The sequence below is a fragment of the Ranitomeya variabilis genome, chromosome 1, assembly GCF_051348905.1.
Source record: "Ranitomeya variabilis isolate aRanVar5 chromosome 1, aRanVar5.hap1, whole genome shotgun sequence".
Lineage (NCBI taxonomy): Eukaryota > Metazoa > Chordata > Amphibia > Anura > Dendrobatidae > Ranitomeya > Ranitomeya variabilis.
Genome location: NC_135232.1, coordinates 770859721 through 770876321, shown reverse-complemented (window position 1 = coordinate 770876321; position 16601 = coordinate 770859721). Strand labels below are relative to the sequence as shown.

The window sequence follows — 16601 nt, the reverse complement described above, 5'->3', positions numbered from 1 at the left end:
GCCTCAAGCTGCTTAGCATTTGCGATCTAACCAGAGCTGGCACATTCAGCTTAGAGTGGCCAATGACAGATTGTTCACACCAGTGCGGCTCTTTTCAAGAGGAATACAATCGTCAGGGAAAGCTTGGATCAAAACGAAAAAACCAAGTCAACGGTACCAGGGATTCCCAGCCAGTCTCCCATGCTGGTACTTGCCTAGCCTCAAGCTGCTTAGCATTTGCGATCTGACGAGGGCAGGCACATTCAGCTTAGTGTGGCCATTGACCGATTGCTTTCGCGTCTGCTAGTCTTTTCAAGATGAAAACAATCGTAAGGGAAAGCTTTGAGAAAAACAAAATAGCAAGTCAACGGTACCGGGGATTCCCAGCCAGTCTCCCATGCCGGTACTTGCCCAGCCTCAAGCTGCTTAGCGTTTGCGATCTGACGAGGGCAGGCACATTCAGCTTAGAGTGGCCATTGACGGACAACTAGCACCACAGCGGGTCTTTTCAAGAGATATAAAATTGTAAGGGAAAGCTTTGATAAACCCCCCCCCCAAAAAAAAAAAAAAAAAGGAAATAGAAACTTGCCCAGCCTCAAGCTGCTTAGCATTTGCGATCTGACCAGAGCTGGCACATTCAGCTTAGAGTGGCCAATGACAGATTGTTCAAACCAGTGCGGCTCTTTTCAAGAGGAATACAATCGTCAGGGAAAGCTTGGATCAAAACGAAAAAACCAAGTCAACGGTACCAGGGATTCCCAGCCAGTCTCCCATGCTGGTACTTGCCTAGCCTCAAGCTGCTTAGCATTTGCGATCTGACGAGGGCAGGCACATTCAGCTTAGTGTGGCCATTGACCGATTGCTTTCGCGTCTGCTAGTCTTTTCAAGATGAAAACAATCGTAAGGGAAAGCTTTGAGAAAAAAAAAATAGCAAGTCAACGGTATCGGGGATTCCCAGCCAGTCTCCCATGCCGGTACTTGCCCAGCCTCAAGCTGCTTAGCGTTTGCGATCTGACGAGGGCAGGCACATTCAGCTTAGAGTGGCCATTGACGGACAACTAGCACCACAGCGGGTCTTTTCAAGAGATATAAAATTGTAAGGGAAAGCTTTGATAAACCCCCCCCCCAAAAAAAAAAAAAGAAACTTGCCCAGCCTCAAGCTGCTTAGCATTTGCGATCTGACCAGAGCTGGCACATTCAGCTTAGAGTGGCCAATGACAAATTGTTCACACCAGTGCGGCTCTTTTCAAGAGGAATACAATCGTTAGGGAAAGCTTGGATCAAAACGAAAAAACCAAGTCAACGGTACCAGGGATTCCCAGCCAGTCTCCCATGCTGGTACTTGCCTAGCCCCAAGCTGCTTAGCATTTGCGATCTGACGAGGGCAGGCACATTCAGCTTCGTGTGGCCATTGACCGATTGCTTTCGCGTCTGCTAGTCTTTTCAAGATGAAAACAATCGTAAGGGAAAGCTTTGAGAAAAACAAAATAGCAAGTCAACGGTACCGGGGATTCCCAGCCAGTCTCCCATGCCGGTACTTGCCCAGCCTCAAGCTGCTTAGCGTTTGCGATCTGACGAGGGCAGGCACATTCAGCTTAGAGTGGCCATTGACGGACAACTAGCACCACAGCGGGTCTTTTCAAGAGATATAAAATTGTAAGGGAAAGCTTTGATAAACCCCCCCCCCCCAAAAAAAAAAAAAAGAAACTTGCCCAGCCTCAAGCTGCTTAGCATTTGCGATCTAACCAGAGCTGGCACATTCAGCTTAGAGTGGCCAATGACAGATTGTTCACACCAGTGCGGCTCTTTTCAAGAGGAATACAATCGTCAGGGAAAGCTTGGATCAAAACGAAAAAACCAAGTCAACGGTACCAGGGATTCCCAGCCAGTCTCCCATGCTGGTACTTGCCTAGCCTCAAGCTGCTTAGCATTTGCGATCTGACGAGGGCAGGCACATTCAGCTTAGTGTGGCCATTGACCGATTGCTTTCGCGTCTGCTAGTCTTTTCAAGATGAAAACAATCGTAAGGGAAAGCTTTGAGAAAAACAAAATAGCAAGTCAACGGTACCGGGGATTCCCAGCCAGTCTCCCATGCCGGTACTTGCCCAGCCTCAAGCTGCTTAGCGTTTGCGATCTGACGAGGGCAGGCACATTCAGCTTAGAGTGGCCATTGACGGACAACTAGCACCACAGCGGGTCTTTTCAAGAGATATAAAATTGTAAGGGAAAGCTTTGATAAACCCCCCCCCCAAAAAAAAAAGAAAAAAGAAACTTGCCCAGCCTCAAGCTGCTTAGCATTTGCGATCTGACCAGAGCTGGCACATTCAGCTTAGAGTGGCCAATGACAGATTGTTCAAACCAGTGCGGCTCTTTTCAAGAGGAATACAATCGTCAGGGAAAGCTTGGATCAAAACGAAAAAACCAAGTCAACGGTACCAGGGATTCCCAGCCAGTCTCCCATGCTGGTACTTGCCTAGCCTCAAGCTGCTTAGCATTTGCGATCTGACGAGGGCAGGCACATTCAGCTTAGTGTGGCCATTGACCGATTGCTTTCGCGTCTGCTAGTCTTTTCAAGATGAAAACAATCGTAAGGGAAAGCTTTGAGAAAAAAAAAATAGCAATTCAACGGTATCGGGGATTCCCAGCCAGTCTCCCATGCCGGTACTTGCCTAGCCTCAAGCTGCTTAGCGTTTGCGATCTGACGAGGGCAGGCACATTCAGCATAGAGTGGCCATTGACGGAAAACTAGCACCACAGCGGGTCTTTTCAAGAGATATAAAATTGTAAGGGAAAGCTTTGATAAACCCCCCCCCCCAAAAAAAAAAAAAAGAAACTTGCCCAGCCTCAAGCTGCTTAGCATTTGCGATCTGACCAGAGCTGGCACATTCAGCTTAGAGTGGCCAATGACAAATTGTTCACACCAGTGCGGCTCTTTTCAAGAGGAATACAATCGTTAGGGAAAGCTTGGATCAAAACGAAAAAACCAAGTCAACGGTACCAGGGATTCCCAGCCAGTCTCCCATGCTGGTACTTGCCTAGCCCCAAGCTGCTTAGCATTTGCGATCTGACGAGGGCAGGCACATTCAGCTTAGTGTGGCCATTGACCGATTGCTTTCGCGTCTGCTAGTCTTTTCAAGATGAAAACAATCGTAAGGGAAAGCTTTGAGAAAAACAAAATAGCAAGTCAACGGTACCGGGGATTCCCAGCCAGTCTCCCATGCCGGTACTTGCCCAGCCTCAAGCTGCTTAGCGTTTGCGATCTGACGAGGGCAGGCACATTCAGCTTAGAGTGGCCATTGACGGACAACTAGCACCACAGCGGGTCTTTTCAAGAGATATAAAATTGTAAGGGAAAGCTTTGATAAACCCCCCCCCCCAAAAAAAAAAAAAAAAGAAACTTGCCCAGCCTCAAGCTGCTTAGCATTTGCGATCTAACCAGAGCTGGCACATTCAGCTTAGAGTGGCCAATGACAGATTGTTCACACCAGTGCGGCTCTTTTCAAGAGGAATACAATCGTCAGGGAAAGCTTGGATCAAAACGAAAAAACCAAGTCAACGGTACCAGGGATTCCCAGCCAGTCTCCCATGCTGGTACTTGCCTAGCCTCAAGCTGCTTAGCATTTGCGATCTGACGAGGGCAGGCACATTCAGCTTAGAGTGGCCATTGACGGACAACTAGCACCACAGCGGGTCTTTTCAAGAGATATAAAATTGTAAGGGAAAGCTTTGATAAACCCCCCCCCCAAAAAAAAAAAAGAAAAAAGAAACTTGCCCAGCCTCAAGCTGCTTAGCATTTGCGATCTGACCAGAGCTGGCACATTCAGCTTAGAGTGGCCAATGACAGATTGTTCAAACCAGTGCGGCTCTTTTCAAGAGGAATACAATCGTCAGGGAAAGCTTGGATCAAAACGAAAAAAACAAGTCAACGGTACCAGGGATTCCCAGCCAGTCTCCCATGCTGGTACTTGCCTAGCCTCAAGCTGCTTAGCATTTGCGATCTGACGAGGGCAGGCACATTCAGCTTAGTGTGGCCATTGACCGATTGCTTTCGCGTCTGCTAGTCTTTTCAAGATGAAAACAATCGTAAGGGAAAGCTTTGAGAAAAAAAAAATAGCAAGTCAACGGTACCGGGGATTCCCAGCCAGTCTCCCATGCCGGTACTTGCCCAGCCTCAAGCTGCTTAGCGTTTGCGATCTGACGAGGGCAGGCACATTCAGCTTAGAGTGGCCATTGACGGAAAACTAGCACCACAGCGGGTCTTTTCAAGAGATATAAAATTGTAAGGGAAAGCTTTGATAAACCCCCCGCCCCAAAAAAAAAAAAAGAAACTTGCCCAGCCTCAAGCTGCTTAGCATTTGCGATCTGACCAGAGCTGGCACATTCAGCTTAGAGTGGCCAATGACAAATTGTTCACACCAGTGCGGCTCTTTTCAAGAGGAATACAATCGTTAGGGAAAGCTTGGATCAAAACGAAAAAACCAAGTCAACGGTACCAGGGATTCCCAGCCAGTCTCCCATGCTGGTACTTGCCTAGCCCCAAGCTGCTTAGCATTTGCGATCTGACGAGGGCAGGCACATTCAGCTTAGTGTGGCCATTGACCGATTGCTTTCGCGTCTGCTAGTCTTTTCAAGATGAAAACAATCGTAAGGGAAAGCTTTGAGAAAAACAAAATAGCAAGTCAACGGGACCGGGGATTCCCAGCCAGTCTCCCATGCCGGTACTTGCCCAGCCTCAAGCTGCTTAGCGTTTGCGATCTGACGAGGGCAGGCACATTCAGCTTAGAGTGGCCATTGACGGACAACTAGCACCACAGCGGGTCTTTTCAAGAGATATAAAATTGTAAGGGAAAGCTTTGATAAACCCCCCCCCCAAAAAAAAAAAAAAAAAAGAAAAAAGAAACTTGCCCAGCCTCAAGCTGCTTAGCATTTGCGATCTGACCAGAGCTGGCACATTCAGCTTAGAGTGGCCAATGACAGATTGTTCAAACCAGTGCGGCTCTTTTCAAGAGGAATACAATCGTCAGGGAAAGCTTGGATCAAAACGAAAAAACCAAGTCAACGGTACCAGGGATTCCCAGCCAGGCTCCCATGCTGGTACTTGCCTAGCCTCAAGCTGCTTAGCATTTGCGATCTGACGAGGGCAGGCACATTCAGCTTAGTGTGGCCATTGACCGATTACTTTCGCGTCTGCTAGTCTTTTCAAGATGAAAACAATCGTAAGGGAAAGCTTTGAGAAAAAAAAAATAGCAAGTCAACGGTATCGGGGATTCCCAGCCAGTCTCCCATGCCGGTACTTGCCCAGCCTCAAGCTGCTTAGCGTTTGCGATCTGACGAGGGCAGGCACATTCAGCTTAGAGTGGCCATTGACGGACAACTAGCACCACAGCGGGTCTTTTCAAGAGATATAAAATTGTAAGGGAAAGCTTTGATAACCCCCCCCCCCCAAAAAAAAAAAAAAGAAACTTGCCCAGCCTCAAGCTGCTTAGCATTTGCGATCTAACCAGAGCTGGCACATTCAGCTTAGAGTGGCCAATGACAAATTGTTCACACCAGTGCGGCTCTTTTCAAGAGGAATACAATCGTTAGGGAAAGCTTGGATCAAAACGAAAAACCAAGTCAACGGTACCAGGGATTCCCAGCCAGTCTCCCATGCTGGTACTTGCCTAGCCCCAAGCTGCTTAGCATTTGCGATCTGACGAGGGCAGGCACATTCAGCTTAGTGTGGCCATTGACCGATTGCTTTCGCGTCTGCTAGTCTTTTCAAGATGAAAACAATCGTAAGGGAAAGCTTTGAGAAAAACAAAATAGCAAGTCAACGGTACCGGGGATTCCCAGCCAGTCTCCCATGCCGGTACTTGCCCAGCCTCAAGCTGCTTAGCGTTTGCGATCTGACGAGGGCAGGCACATTCAGCTTAGAGTGGCCATTGACGGACAACTAGCACCACAGCGGGTCTTTTCAAGAGATATAAAATTGTAAGGGAAAGCTTTGAGAAACCCCCCCCCCCCAAAAAAAAAAAAAAAAGAAACTTGCCCAGCCTCAAGCTGCTTAGCATTTGCGATCTAACCAGAGCTGGCACATTCAGCTTAGAGTGGCCAATGACAGATTGTTCACACCAGTGCGGCTCTTTTCAAGAGGAATACAATCGTCAGGGAAAGCTTGGATCAAAACGAAAAAACCAAGTCAACGGTACCAGGGATTCCCAGCCAGTCTCCCATGCTGGTACTTGCCTAGCCTCAAGCTGCTTAGCATTTGCGATCTGACGAGGGCAGGCACATTCAGCTTAGTGTGGCCATTGACCGATTGCTTTCGCGTCTGCTAGTCTTTTCAAGATGAAAACAATCGTAAGGGAAAGCTTTGAGAAAAACAAAATAGCAAGTCAACGGTACCGGGGATTCCCAGCCAGTCTCCCATGCCGGTACTTGCCCAGCCTCAAGCTGCTTAGCGTTTGCGATCTGACGAGGGCAGGCACATTCAGCTTAGAGTGGCCATTGACGGACAACTAGCACCACAGCGGGTCTTTTCAAGAGATATAAAATTGTAAGGGAAAGCTTTGATAAACCCCCCCCCCAAAAAAAAAAAAAAAAAGGAAATAGAAACTTGCCCAGCCTCAAGCTGCTTAGCATTTGCGATCTGACCAGAGCTGGCACATTCAGCTTAGAGTGGCCAATGACAGATTGTTCAAACCAGTGCGGCTCTTTTCAAGAGGAATACAATCGTCAGGGAAAGCTTGGATCAAAACGAAAAAACCAAGTCAACGGTACCAGGGATTCCCAGCCAGTCTCCCATGCTGGTACTTGCCTAGCCTCAAGCTGCTTAGCATTTGCGATCTGACGAGGGCAGGCACATTCAGCTTAGTGTGGCCATTGACCGATTGCTTTCGCGTCTGCTAGTCTTTTCAAGATGAAAACAATCGTAAGGGAAAGCTTTGAGAAAAAAAAAATAGCAAGTCAACGGTATCGGGGATTCCCAGCCAGTCTCCCATGCCGGTACTTGCCCAGCCTCAAGCTGCTTAGCGTTTGCGATCTGACGAGGGCAGGCACATTCAGCTTAGAGTGGCCATTGACGGACAACTAGCACCACAGCGGGTCTTTTCAAGAGATATAAAATTGTAAGGGAAAGCTTTGATAAACCCCCCCCCCAAAAAAAAAAAAAGAAACTTGCCCAGCCTCAAGCTGCTTAGCATTTGCGATCTGACCAGAGCTGGCACATTCAGCTTAGAGTGGCCAATGACAAATTGTTCACACCAGTGCGGCTCTTTTCAAGAGGAATACAATCGTTAGGGAAAGCTTGGATCAAAACGAAAAAACCAAGTCAACGGTACCAGGGATTCCCAGCCAGTCTCCCATGCTGGTACTTGCCTAGCCCCAAGCTGCTTAGCATTTGCGATCTGACGAGGGCAGGCACATTCAGCTTCGTGTGGCCATTGACCGATTGCTTTCGCGTCTGCTAGTCTTTTCAAGATGAAAACAATCGTAAGGGAAAGCTTTGAGAAAAACAAAATAGCAAGTCAACGGTACCGGGGATTCCCAGCCAGTCTCCCATGCCGGTACTTGCCCAGCCTCAAGCTGCTTAGCGTTTGCGATCTGACGAGGGCAGGCACATTCAGCTTAGAGTGGCCATTGACGGACAACTAGCACCACAGCGGGTCTTTTCAAGAGATATAAAATTGTAAGGGAAAGCTTTGATAAACCCCCCCCCCCCAAAAAAAAAAAAAAGAAACTTGCCCAGCCTCAAGCTGCTTAGCATTTGCGATCTAACCAGAGCTGGCACATTCAGCTTAGAGTGGCCAATGACAGATTGTTCACACCAGTGCGGCTCTTTTCAAGAGGAATACAATCGTCAGGGAAAGCTTGGATCAAAACGAAAAAACCAAGTCAACGGTACCAGGGATTCCCAGCCAGTCTCCCATGCTGGTACTTGCCTAGCCTCAAGCTGCTTAGCATTTGCGATCTGACGAGGGCAGGCACATTCAGCTTAGTGTGGCCATTGACCGATTGCTTTCGCGTCTGCTAGTCTTTTCAAGATGAAAACAATCGTAAGGGAAAGCTTTGAGAAAAACAAAATAGCAAGTCAACGGTACCGGGGATTCCCAGCCAGTCTCCCATGCCGGTACTTGCCCAGCCTCAAGCTGCTTAGCGTTTGCGATCTGACGAGGGCAGGCACATTCAGCTTAGAGTGGCCATTGACGGACAACTAGCACCACAGCGGGTCTTTTCAAGAGATATAAAATTGTAAGGGAAAGCTTTGATAAACCCCCCCCCCAAAAAAAAAAGAAAAAAGAAACTTGCCCAGCCTCAAGCTGCTTAGCATTTGCGATCTGACCAGAGCTGGCACATTCAGCTTAGAGTGGCCAATGACAGATTGTTCAAACCAGTGCGGCTCTTTTCAAGAGGAATACAATCGTCAGGGAAAGCTTGGATCAAAACGAAAAAACCAAGTCAACGGTACCAGGGATTCCCAGCCAGTCTCCCATGCTGGTACTTGCCTAGCCTCAAGCTGCTTAGCATTTGCGATCTGACGAGGGCAGGCACATTCAGCTTAGTGTGGCCATTGACCGATTGCTTTCGCGTCTGCTAGTCTTTTCAAGATGAAAACAATCGTAAGGGAAAGCTTTGAGAAAAAAAAAATAGCAATTCAACGGTATCGGGGATTCCCAGCCAGTCTCCCATGCCGGTACTTGCCTAGCCTCAAGCTGCTTAGCGTTTGCGATCTGACGAGGGCAGGCACATTCAGCATAGAGTGGCCATTGACGGAAAACTAGCACCACAGCGGGTCTTTTCAAGAGATATAAAATTGTAAGGGAAAGCTTTGATAAACCCCCCCCCCCAAAAAAAAAAAAAAGAAACTTGCCCAGCCTCAAGCTGCTTAGCATTTGCGATCTGACCAGAGCTGGCACATTCAGCTTAGAGTGGCCAATGACAAATTGTTCACACCAGTGCGGCTCTTTTCAAGAGGAATACAATCGTTAGGGAAAGCTTGGATCAAAACGAAAAAACCAAGTCAACGGTACCAGGGATTCCCAGCCAGTCTCCCATGCTGGTACTTGCCTAGCCCCAAGCTGCTTAGCATTTGCGATCTGACGAGGGCAGGCACATTCAGCTTAGTGTGGCCATTGACCGATTGCTTTCGCGTCTGCTAGTCTTTTCAAGATGAAAACAATCGTAAGGGAAAGCTTTGAGAAAAACAAAATAGCAAGTCAACGGTACCGGGGATTCCCAGCCAGTCTCCCATGCCGGTACTTGCCCAGCCTCAAGCTGCTTAGCGTTTGCGATCTGACGAGGGCAGGCACATTCAGCTTAGAGTGGCCATTGACGGACAACTAGCACCACAGCGGGTCTTTTCAAGAGATATAAAATTGTAAGGGAAAGCTTTGATAAACCCCCCCCCCCAAAAAAAAAAAAAAAAGAAACTTGCCCAGCCTCAAGCTGCTTAGCATTTGCGATCTAACCAGAGCTGGCACATTCAGCTTAGAGTGGCCAATGACAGATTGTTCACACCAGTGCGGCTCTTTTCAAGAGGAATACAATCGTCAGGGAAAGCTTGGATCAAAACGAAAAAACCAAGTCAACGGTACCAGGGATTCCCAGCCAGTCTCCCATGCTGGTACTTGCCTAGCCTCAAGCTGCTTAGCATTTGCGATCTGACGAGGGCAGGCACATTCAGCTTAGAGTGGCCATTGACGGACAACTAGCACCACAGCGGGTCTTTTCAAGAGATATAAAATTGTAAGGGAAAGCTTTGATAAACCCCCCCCCCAAAAAAAAAAAAGAAAAAAGAAACTTGCCCAGCCTCAAGCTGCTTAGCATTTGCGATCTGACCAGAGCTGGCACATTCAGCTTAGAGTGGCCAATGACAGATTGTTCAAACCAGTGCGGCTCTTTTCAAGAGGAATACAATCGTCAGGGAAAGCTTGGATCAAAACGAAAAAAACAAGTCAACGGTACCAGGGATTCCCAGCCAGTCTCCCATGCTGGTACTTGCCTAGCCTCAAGCTGCTTAGCATTTGCGATCTGACGAGGGCAGGCACATTCAGCTTAGTGTGGCCATTGACCGATTGCTTTCGCGTCTGCTAGTCTTTTCAAGATGAAAACAATCGTAAGGGAAAGCTTTGAGAAAAAAAAAATAGCAAGTCAACGGTACCGGGGATTCCCAGCCAGTCTCCCATGCCGGTACTTGCCCAGCCTCAAGCTGCTTAGCGTTTGCGATCTGACGAGGGCAGGCACATTCAGCTTAGAGTGGCCATTGACGGAAAACTAGCACCACAGCGGGTCTTTTCAAGAGATATAAAATTGTAAGGGAAAGCTTTGATAAACCCCCCCCCCCCCAAAAAAAAAAAAAGAAACTTGCCCAGCCTCAAGCTGCTTAGCATTTGCGATCTGACCAGAGCTGGCACATTCAGCTTAGAGTGGCCAATGACAAATTGTTCACACCAGTGCGGCTCTTTTCAAGAGGAATACAATCGTTAGGGAAAGCTTGGATCAAAACGAAAAAACCAAGTCAACGGTACCAGGGATTCCCAGCCAGTCTCCCATGCTGGTACTTGCCTAGCCCCAAGCTGCTTAGCATTTGCGATCTGACGAGGGCAGGCACATTCAGCTTAGTGTGGCCATTGACCGATTGCTTTCGCGTCTGCTAGTCTTTTCAAGATGAAAACAATCGTAAGGGAAAGCTTTGAGAAAAACAAAATAGCAAGTCAACGGGACCGGGGATTCCCAGCCAGTCTCCCATGCCGGTACTTGCCCAGCCTCAAGCTGCTTAGCGTTTGCGATCTGACGAGGGCAGGCACATTCAGCTTAGAGTGGCCATTGACGGACAACTAGCACCACAGCGGGTCTTTTCAAGAGATATAAAATTGTAAGGGAAAGCTTTGATAAACCCCCCCCCCAAAAAAAAAAAAAAAAATAAACTTGCCCAGCCTCAAGCTGCTTAGCATTTGCGATCTAACCAGAGCTGGCACATTCAGCTTAGAGTGGCCAATGACAGATTGTTCACACCAGTGCGGCTCTTTTCAAGAGGAATACAATCGTCAGGGAAAGCTTGGATCAAAACGAAAAAACCAAGTCAACGGTACCAGGGATTCCCAGCCAGTCTCCCATGCTGGTACTTGCCTAGCCTCAAGCTGCTTAGCATTTGCGATCTGATGAGGGCAGGCACATTCAGCTTAGTGTGGCCATTGACCGATTGCTTTCGCGTCTGCTAGTCTTTTCAAGATGAAAACAATCGTAAGGGAAAGCTTTGAGAAAAACAAAATAGCAAGTCAACGGTACCGGGGATTCCCAGCCAGTCTCCCATGCCGGTACTTGCCCAGCCTCAAGCTGCTTAGCGTTTGCGATCTGACGAGGGCAGGCACATTCAGCTTAGAGTGGCCATTGACGGAAAACTAGCACCACAGCGGGTCTTTTCAAGAGATATAAAATTGTAAGGGAAAGCTTTGATAAACCCCCCCCCCAAAAAAAAAAAAAAGAAACTTGCCCAGCCTCAAGCTGCTTAGCATTTGCGATCTGACCAGAGCTGGCACATTCAGCTTAGAGTGGCCAATGACAAATTGTTCACACCAGTGCGGCTCTTTTCAAGAGGAATACAATCGTTAGGGAAAGCTTGGATCAAAACGAAAAAACCAAGTCAACGGTACCAGGGATTCCCAGCCAGTCTCCCATGCTGGTACTTGCCTAGCCCCAAGCTGCTTAGCATTTGCGATCTGACGAGGGCAGGCACATTCAGCTTAGTGTGGCCATTGACCGATTGCTTTCGCGTCTGCTAGTCTTTTCAAGATGAAAACAATCGTAAGGGAAAGCTTTGAGAAAAACAAAATAGTAAGTCAACGGTACCGGGGATTCCCAGCCAGTCTCCCATGCCGGTACTTGCCCAGCCTCAAGCTGCTTAGCGTTTGCGATCTGACGAGGGCAGGCACATTCAGCTTAGAGTGGCCATTGACGGACAACTAGCACCACAGCGGGTCTTTTCAAGAGATATAAAATTGTAAGGGAAAGCTTTGATAAACCCCCCCCCCCAAAAAAAAAAAAAAAGAAACTTGCCCAGCCTCAAGCTGCTTAGCATTTGCGATCTAACCAGAGCTGGCACATTCAGCTTAGAGTGGCCAATGACAGATTGTTCACACCAGTGCGGCTCTTTTCAAGAGGAATACAATCGTCAGGGAAAGCTTGGATCAAAACGAAAAAACCAAGTCAACGGTACCAGGGATTCCCAGCCAGTCTCCCATGCTGGTACTTGCCTAGCCTCAAGCTGCTTAGCATTTGCGATTTGATGAGGGCAGGCACATTCAGCTTAGTGTGGCCATTGACCGATTGCTTTCGCGTCTGCTAGTCTTTTCAAGATGAAAACAATCGTAAGGGAAAGCTTTGAGAAAAACAAAATAGCAAGTCAACGGTACCGGGGATTCCCAGCCAGTCTCCCATGCCGGTACTTGCCCAGCCTCAAGCTGCTTAGCGTTTGCGATCTGACGAGGGCAGGGACATTCAGCTTAGAGTGGCCATTGACGGACAACTAGCACCACAGCGGGTCTTTTCAAGAGATATAAAATTGTAAGGGAAAGCTTTGATAAACCCCCCCCCCAAAAAAAAAAAAAAAAAGAAAAAAGAAACTTGCCCAGCCTCAAGCTGCTTAGCATTTGCGATCTGACCAGAGCTGGCACATTCAGCTTAGAGTGGCCAATGACAGATTGTTCACACCAGTGCGGCTCTTTTCAAGAGGAATACAATCGTCAGGGAAAGCTTGGATCAAAACGAAAAAACCAAGTCAACGGTACCAAGGATTCCCAGCCAGTCTCCCATGCTGGTACTTGCCTAGCCTCAAGCTGCTTAGCATTTGCAATCTGACGAGGGCAGGCACATTCAGCTTAGTGTGGCCATTGACTGATTGCTTTCGCGTCTGCTAGTCTTTTCAAGATGAAAACAATCGTAAGGGAAAGCTTTGAGAAAAAAAAAATAGCAAGTCAACGGTACCGGGGATTCCCAGCCAGTCTCCCATGCCGGTACTTGCCCAGCCTCAAGCTGCTTAGCGTTTGCGATCTGACGAGGGCAGGCACATTAAGCTTAGAGTGGCCATTGACGGACAACTAGCACCACAGCGGGTCTTTTCAAGAGATATAAAATTGTAAGGGAAAGCTTTGATAAACCCCCCCCCCCCCAAAAAAAAAAAAGAAACTTGCCCAGCCTCAAGCTGCTTAGCATTTGCGATCTGACCAGAGCTGGCACATTCAGCTTAGAGTGGCCAATGACAAATTGTTCACACCAGTGCGGCTCTTTTCAAGAGGAATACAATCGTTAGGGAAAGCTTGGATCAAAACGAAAAAACCAAGTCAACGGTACCAGGGATTCCCAGCCAGTCTCCCATGCTGGTACTTGCCTAGCCCCAAGCTGCTTAGCATTTGCGATCTGACGAGGGCAGGCACATTCAGCTTAGTGTGGCCATTGACCGATTGCTTTCGCGTCTGCTAGTCTTTTCAAGATGAAAACAATCGTAAGGGAAAGCTTTGAGAAAAACAAAATAGCAAGTCAACGGTACCGGGGATTCCCAGCCAGTCTCCCATGCCGGTACTTGCCCAGCCTCAAGCTGCTTAGCGTTTGCGATCTGACGAGGGCAGGCACATTCAGCTTAGAGTGGCCATTGACGGACAACTAGCACCACAGCGGGTCTTTTCAAGAGATATAAAATTGTAAGGGAAAGCTTTGATAAACCCCCCCCCCCAAAAAAAAAAAAAAGAAACTTGCCCAGCCTCAAGCTGCTTAGCATTTGCGATCTAACCAGAGCTGGCACATTCAGCTTAGAGTGGCCAATGACAGATTGTTCACACCAGTGCGGCTCTTTTCAAGAGGAATACAATCGTCAGGGAAAGCTTGGATCAAAACGAAAAAACCAAGTCAACGGTACCAGGGATTCCCAGCCAGTCTCCCATGCTGGTACTTGCCTAGCCTCAAGCTGCTTAGCATTTGCGATCTGACGAGGGCAGGCACATTCAGCTTAGTGTGGCCATTGACCGATTGCTTTCGCGTCTGCTAGTCTTTTCAAGATGAAAACAATCGTAAGGGAAAGCTTTGAGAAAAACAAAATAGCAAGTCAACGGTACCGGGGATTCCCAGCCAGTCTCCCATGCCGGTACTTGCCCAGCCTCAAGCTGCTTAGCGTTTGCGATCTGACGAGGGCAGGCACATTCAGCTTAGAGTGGCCATTGACGGACAACTAGCACCACAGCGGGTCTTTTCAAGAGATATAAAATTGTAAGGGAAAGCTTTGATAAACCCCCCCCCCAAAAAAAAAAAAAAAAAAAAAAAAAAGAAACTTGCCCAGCCTCAAGCTGCTTAGCATTTGCGATCTGACCAGAGCTGGCACATTCAGCTTAGAGTGGCCAATGACAGATTGTTCAAACCAGTGCGGCTCTTTTCAAGAGGAATACAATCGTCAGGGAAAGCTTGGATCAAAACGAAAAAACCAAGTCAACGGTACCAGGGATTCCCAGCCAGTCTCCCATGCTGGTACTTGCCTAGCCTCAAGCTGCTTAGCATTTGCGATCTGACGAGGGCAGGCACATTCAGCTTAGTGTGGCCATTGACCGATTGCTTTCGCGTCTGCTAGTCTTTTCAAGATGAAAACAATCGTAAGGGAAAGCTTTGAGAAAAAAAAAACAGCAAGTCAACGGTACCGGGGATTCCCAGCCAGTCTCCCATGCCGGTACTTGCCCAGCCTCAAGCTGCTTAGCGTTTGCGATCTGACGAGGGCAGGCACATTCAGCTTAGAGTGGCCATTGACGGACAACTAGCACCACAGCGGGTCTTTTCAAGAGATATAAAATTGTAAGGGAAAGCTTTGATAAACCCCCCCCCCCAAAAAAAAAAAAAAAGAAACTTGCCCAGCCTCAAGCTGCTTAGCATTTGCGATCTAACCAGAGCTGGCACATTCAGCTTAGAGTGGCCAATGACAGATTGTTCACACCAGTGCGGCTCTTTTCAAGAGGAATACAATCGTCAGGGAAAGCTTGGATCAAAACGAAAAAACCAAGTCAACGGTACCAGGGATTCCCAGCCAGTCTCCCATGCTGGTACTTGCCTAGCCTCAAGCTGCTTAGCATTTGCGATCTGATGAGGGCAGGCACATTCAGCTTAGTGTGGCCATTGACCGATTGCTTTCGCGTCTGCTAGTCTTTTCAAGATGAAAACAATCGTAAGGGAAAGCTTTGAGAAAAACAAAATAGCAAGTCAACGGTACCGGGGATTCCCAGCCAGTCTCCCATGCCGGTACTTGCCCAGCCTCAAGCTGCTTAGCGTTTGCGATCTGACGAGGGGAGGCACATTCAGCTTAGAGTGGCCATTGACGGACAACTAGCACCACAGCGGGTCTTTTCAAGAGATATAAAATTGTAAGGGAAAGCTTTGATAAACCCCCCCCCCAAAAAAAAAAAAAAAAAAGAAAAAAGAAACTTGCCCAGCCTCAAGCTGCTTAGCATTTGCGATCTGACCAGAGCTGGCACATTCAGCTTAGAGTGGCCAATGACAGATTGTTCAAACCAGTGCGGCTCTTTTCAAGAGGAATACAATCGTCAGGGAAAGCTTGGATCAAAACGAAAAAACCAAGTCAACGGTACCAGGGATTCCCAGCCAGTCTCCCATGCTGGTACTTGCCTAGCCTCAAGCTGCTCAGCATTTGCAATCTGACGAGGGCAGGCACATTCAGCTTAGTGTGGCCATTGACCGATTGCTTTCGCGTCTGCTAGTCTTTTCAAGATGAAAACAATCGTAAGGGAAAGCTTTGAGAAAAAAAAAATAGCAAGTCAACGGTACCGGGGATTCCCAGCCAGTCTCCCATGCCGGTACTTGCCCAGCCTCAAGCTGCTTAGCGTTTGCGATCTGACGAGGGCAGGCACATTCAGCTTAGAGTGGCCATTGACGGACAACTAGCACCACAGCGGGTCTTTTCAAGAGATATAAAATTGTAAGGGAAAGCTTTGATAAACCCCCCCCCCCCAAAAAAAAAAAATGAAACTTGCCCAGCCTCAAGCTGCTTAGCATTTGCGATCTGACCAGAGCTGGCACATTCAGCTTAGAGTGGCCAATGACAAATTGTTCACACCAGTGCGGCTCTTTTCAAGAGGAATACAATCGTCAGGGAAAGCTTGGATCAAAACGAAAAAACCAAGTCAACGGTACCAGGGATTCCCAGCCAGTCTCCCATGCTGGTACTTGCCTAGCCTCAAGCTGCTTAGCATTTGCGATCTGACGAGGGCAGGCACATTCAGCTTAGTGTGGCCATTGACCGATTGCTTTCGCGTCTGCTAGTCTTTTCAAGATGAAAACAATCGTAAGGGAAAGCTTTGAGAAAAACAAAATAGCAAGTCAACGGTACCGGGGATTCCCAGCCAGTCTCCCATGCCGGTACTTGCCCAGCCTCAAGCTGCTTAGCGTTTGCGATCTGACGAGGGCAGGCACATTCAGCTTAGAGTGGCCATTGACGGACAACTAGCACCACAGCGGGTCTTTTCAAGAGATATAAAATTGTAAGGGAAAGCTTTGATAAACCCCCCCCCCAAAAAAAAAAAAAAAAGAAACTTGCCCAGCCTCAAGCTGCTTAGCATTTGCGATCTGACCAGAGCTGGCACATTCAGCTTAGA

General features: G+C 48.0%; 47 pseudogenes; all 47 read right to left on the bottom strand.

Moving 5' to 3' along the window:
• Positions 1 to 145: 145 nt before the first annotated feature.
• On the bottom strand, positions 146 to 264 carry LOC143796613 (5S ribosomal RNA; annotated as a pseudogene).
• A 77-nt stretch (positions 265 to 341) lies between these two features.
• On the bottom strand, positions 342 to 460 carry LOC143799666 (5S ribosomal RNA; annotated as a pseudogene).
• A 256-nt stretch (positions 461 to 716) lies between these two features.
• Positions 717 to 835, bottom strand: LOC143796601 (5S ribosomal RNA; annotated as a pseudogene).
• A 441-nt stretch (positions 836 to 1276) lies between these two features.
• LOC143798897 (5S ribosomal RNA) lies at positions 1277 to 1395 on the bottom strand (annotated as a pseudogene).
• Positions 1396 to 1472: 77 nt separating this feature from the next.
• Positions 1473 to 1591, bottom strand: LOC143799665 (5S ribosomal RNA; annotated as a pseudogene).
• A 248-nt stretch (positions 1592 to 1839) lies between these two features.
• LOC143796590 (5S ribosomal RNA) lies at positions 1840 to 1958 on the bottom strand (annotated as a pseudogene).
• Positions 1959 to 2035: 77 nt separating this feature from the next.
• LOC143799664 (5S ribosomal RNA) lies at positions 2036 to 2154 on the bottom strand (annotated as a pseudogene).
• A 249-nt stretch (positions 2155 to 2403) lies between these two features.
• LOC143796579 (5S ribosomal RNA) lies at positions 2404 to 2522 on the bottom strand (annotated as a pseudogene).
• A 443-nt stretch (positions 2523 to 2965) lies between these two features.
• On the bottom strand, positions 2966 to 3084 carry LOC143798170 (5S ribosomal RNA; annotated as a pseudogene).
• A 77-nt stretch (positions 3085 to 3161) lies between these two features.
• On the bottom strand, positions 3162 to 3280 carry LOC143799662 (5S ribosomal RNA; annotated as a pseudogene).
• A 249-nt stretch (positions 3281 to 3529) lies between these two features.
• On the bottom strand, positions 3530 to 3648 carry LOC143798572 (5S ribosomal RNA; annotated as a pseudogene).
• Positions 3649 to 3899: 251 nt separating this feature from the next.
• Positions 3900 to 4018, bottom strand: LOC143796567 (5S ribosomal RNA; annotated as a pseudogene).
• A 77-nt stretch (positions 4019 to 4095) lies between these two features.
• On the bottom strand, positions 4096 to 4214 carry LOC143799661 (5S ribosomal RNA; annotated as a pseudogene).
• Positions 4215 to 4460: 246 nt separating this feature from the next.
• On the bottom strand, positions 4461 to 4579 carry LOC143798169 (5S ribosomal RNA; annotated as a pseudogene).
• Positions 4580 to 5032: 453 nt separating this feature from the next.
• Positions 5033 to 5151, bottom strand: LOC143798720 (5S ribosomal RNA; annotated as a pseudogene).
• Positions 5152 to 5593: 442 nt separating this feature from the next.
• LOC143798168 (5S ribosomal RNA) lies at positions 5594 to 5712 on the bottom strand (annotated as a pseudogene).
• Positions 5713 to 5789: 77 nt separating this feature from the next.
• On the bottom strand, positions 5790 to 5908 carry LOC143799660 (5S ribosomal RNA; annotated as a pseudogene).
• Positions 5909 to 6158: 250 nt separating this feature from the next.
• Positions 6159 to 6277, bottom strand: LOC143796555 (5S ribosomal RNA; annotated as a pseudogene).
• A 77-nt stretch (positions 6278 to 6354) lies between these two features.
• LOC143799659 (5S ribosomal RNA) lies at positions 6355 to 6473 on the bottom strand (annotated as a pseudogene).
• A 256-nt stretch (positions 6474 to 6729) lies between these two features.
• On the bottom strand, positions 6730 to 6848 carry LOC143796542 (5S ribosomal RNA; annotated as a pseudogene).
• A 441-nt stretch (positions 6849 to 7289) lies between these two features.
• LOC143798896 (5S ribosomal RNA) lies at positions 7290 to 7408 on the bottom strand (annotated as a pseudogene).
• A 77-nt stretch (positions 7409 to 7485) lies between these two features.
• Positions 7486 to 7604, bottom strand: LOC143799658 (5S ribosomal RNA; annotated as a pseudogene).
• A 248-nt stretch (positions 7605 to 7852) lies between these two features.
• On the bottom strand, positions 7853 to 7971 carry LOC143796531 (5S ribosomal RNA; annotated as a pseudogene).
• A 77-nt stretch (positions 7972 to 8048) lies between these two features.
• Positions 8049 to 8167, bottom strand: LOC143799657 (5S ribosomal RNA; annotated as a pseudogene).
• A 249-nt stretch (positions 8168 to 8416) lies between these two features.
• Positions 8417 to 8535, bottom strand: LOC143796519 (5S ribosomal RNA; annotated as a pseudogene).
• Positions 8536 to 8978: 443 nt separating this feature from the next.
• LOC143798167 (5S ribosomal RNA) lies at positions 8979 to 9097 on the bottom strand (annotated as a pseudogene).
• A 77-nt stretch (positions 9098 to 9174) lies between these two features.
• LOC143799656 (5S ribosomal RNA) lies at positions 9175 to 9293 on the bottom strand (annotated as a pseudogene).
• Positions 9294 to 9542: 249 nt separating this feature from the next.
• Positions 9543 to 9661, bottom strand: LOC143798570 (5S ribosomal RNA; annotated as a pseudogene).
• Positions 9662 to 9912: 251 nt separating this feature from the next.
• On the bottom strand, positions 9913 to 10031 carry LOC143796508 (5S ribosomal RNA; annotated as a pseudogene).
• Positions 10032 to 10108: 77 nt separating this feature from the next.
• Positions 10109 to 10227, bottom strand: LOC143799655 (5S ribosomal RNA; annotated as a pseudogene).
• Positions 10228 to 10475: 248 nt separating this feature from the next.
• Positions 10476 to 10594, bottom strand: LOC143798166 (5S ribosomal RNA; annotated as a pseudogene).
• Positions 10595 to 11039: 445 nt separating this feature from the next.
• Positions 11040 to 11158, bottom strand: LOC143800264 (5S ribosomal RNA; annotated as a pseudogene).
• Positions 11159 to 11235: 77 nt separating this feature from the next.
• Positions 11236 to 11354, bottom strand: LOC143799654 (5S ribosomal RNA; annotated as a pseudogene).
• Positions 11355 to 11600: 246 nt separating this feature from the next.
• Positions 11601 to 11719, bottom strand: LOC143798165 (5S ribosomal RNA; annotated as a pseudogene).
• A 77-nt stretch (positions 11720 to 11796) lies between these two features.
• Positions 11797 to 11915, bottom strand: LOC143799652 (5S ribosomal RNA; annotated as a pseudogene).
• Positions 11916 to 12163: 248 nt separating this feature from the next.
• Positions 12164 to 12282, bottom strand: LOC143800355 (5S ribosomal RNA; annotated as a pseudogene).
• A 77-nt stretch (positions 12283 to 12359) lies between these two features.
• Positions 12360 to 12478, bottom strand: LOC143800574 (5S ribosomal RNA; annotated as a pseudogene).
• An 818-nt stretch (positions 12479 to 13296) lies between these two features.
• Positions 13297 to 13415, bottom strand: LOC143798163 (5S ribosomal RNA; annotated as a pseudogene).
• Positions 13416 to 13492: 77 nt separating this feature from the next.
• LOC143799650 (5S ribosomal RNA) lies at positions 13493 to 13611 on the bottom strand (annotated as a pseudogene).
• A 247-nt stretch (positions 13612 to 13858) lies between these two features.
• LOC143796497 (5S ribosomal RNA) lies at positions 13859 to 13977 on the bottom strand (annotated as a pseudogene).
• A 77-nt stretch (positions 13978 to 14054) lies between these two features.
• Positions 14055 to 14173, bottom strand: LOC143799649 (5S ribosomal RNA; annotated as a pseudogene).
• A 258-nt stretch (positions 14174 to 14431) lies between these two features.
• On the bottom strand, positions 14432 to 14550 carry LOC143796486 (5S ribosomal RNA; annotated as a pseudogene).
• Positions 14551 to 14627: 77 nt separating this feature from the next.
• Positions 14628 to 14746, bottom strand: LOC143799648 (5S ribosomal RNA; annotated as a pseudogene).
• A 248-nt stretch (positions 14747 to 14994) lies between these two features.
• Positions 14995 to 15113, bottom strand: LOC143800148 (5S ribosomal RNA; annotated as a pseudogene).
• Positions 15114 to 15762: 649 nt separating this feature from the next.
• On the bottom strand, positions 15763 to 15881 carry LOC143799647 (5S ribosomal RNA; annotated as a pseudogene).
• A 247-nt stretch (positions 15882 to 16128) lies between these two features.
• Positions 16129 to 16247, bottom strand: LOC143796474 (5S ribosomal RNA; annotated as a pseudogene).
• A 77-nt stretch (positions 16248 to 16324) lies between these two features.
• LOC143799646 (5S ribosomal RNA) lies at positions 16325 to 16443 on the bottom strand (annotated as a pseudogene).
• Positions 16444 to 16601: the final 158 nt, after the last annotated feature.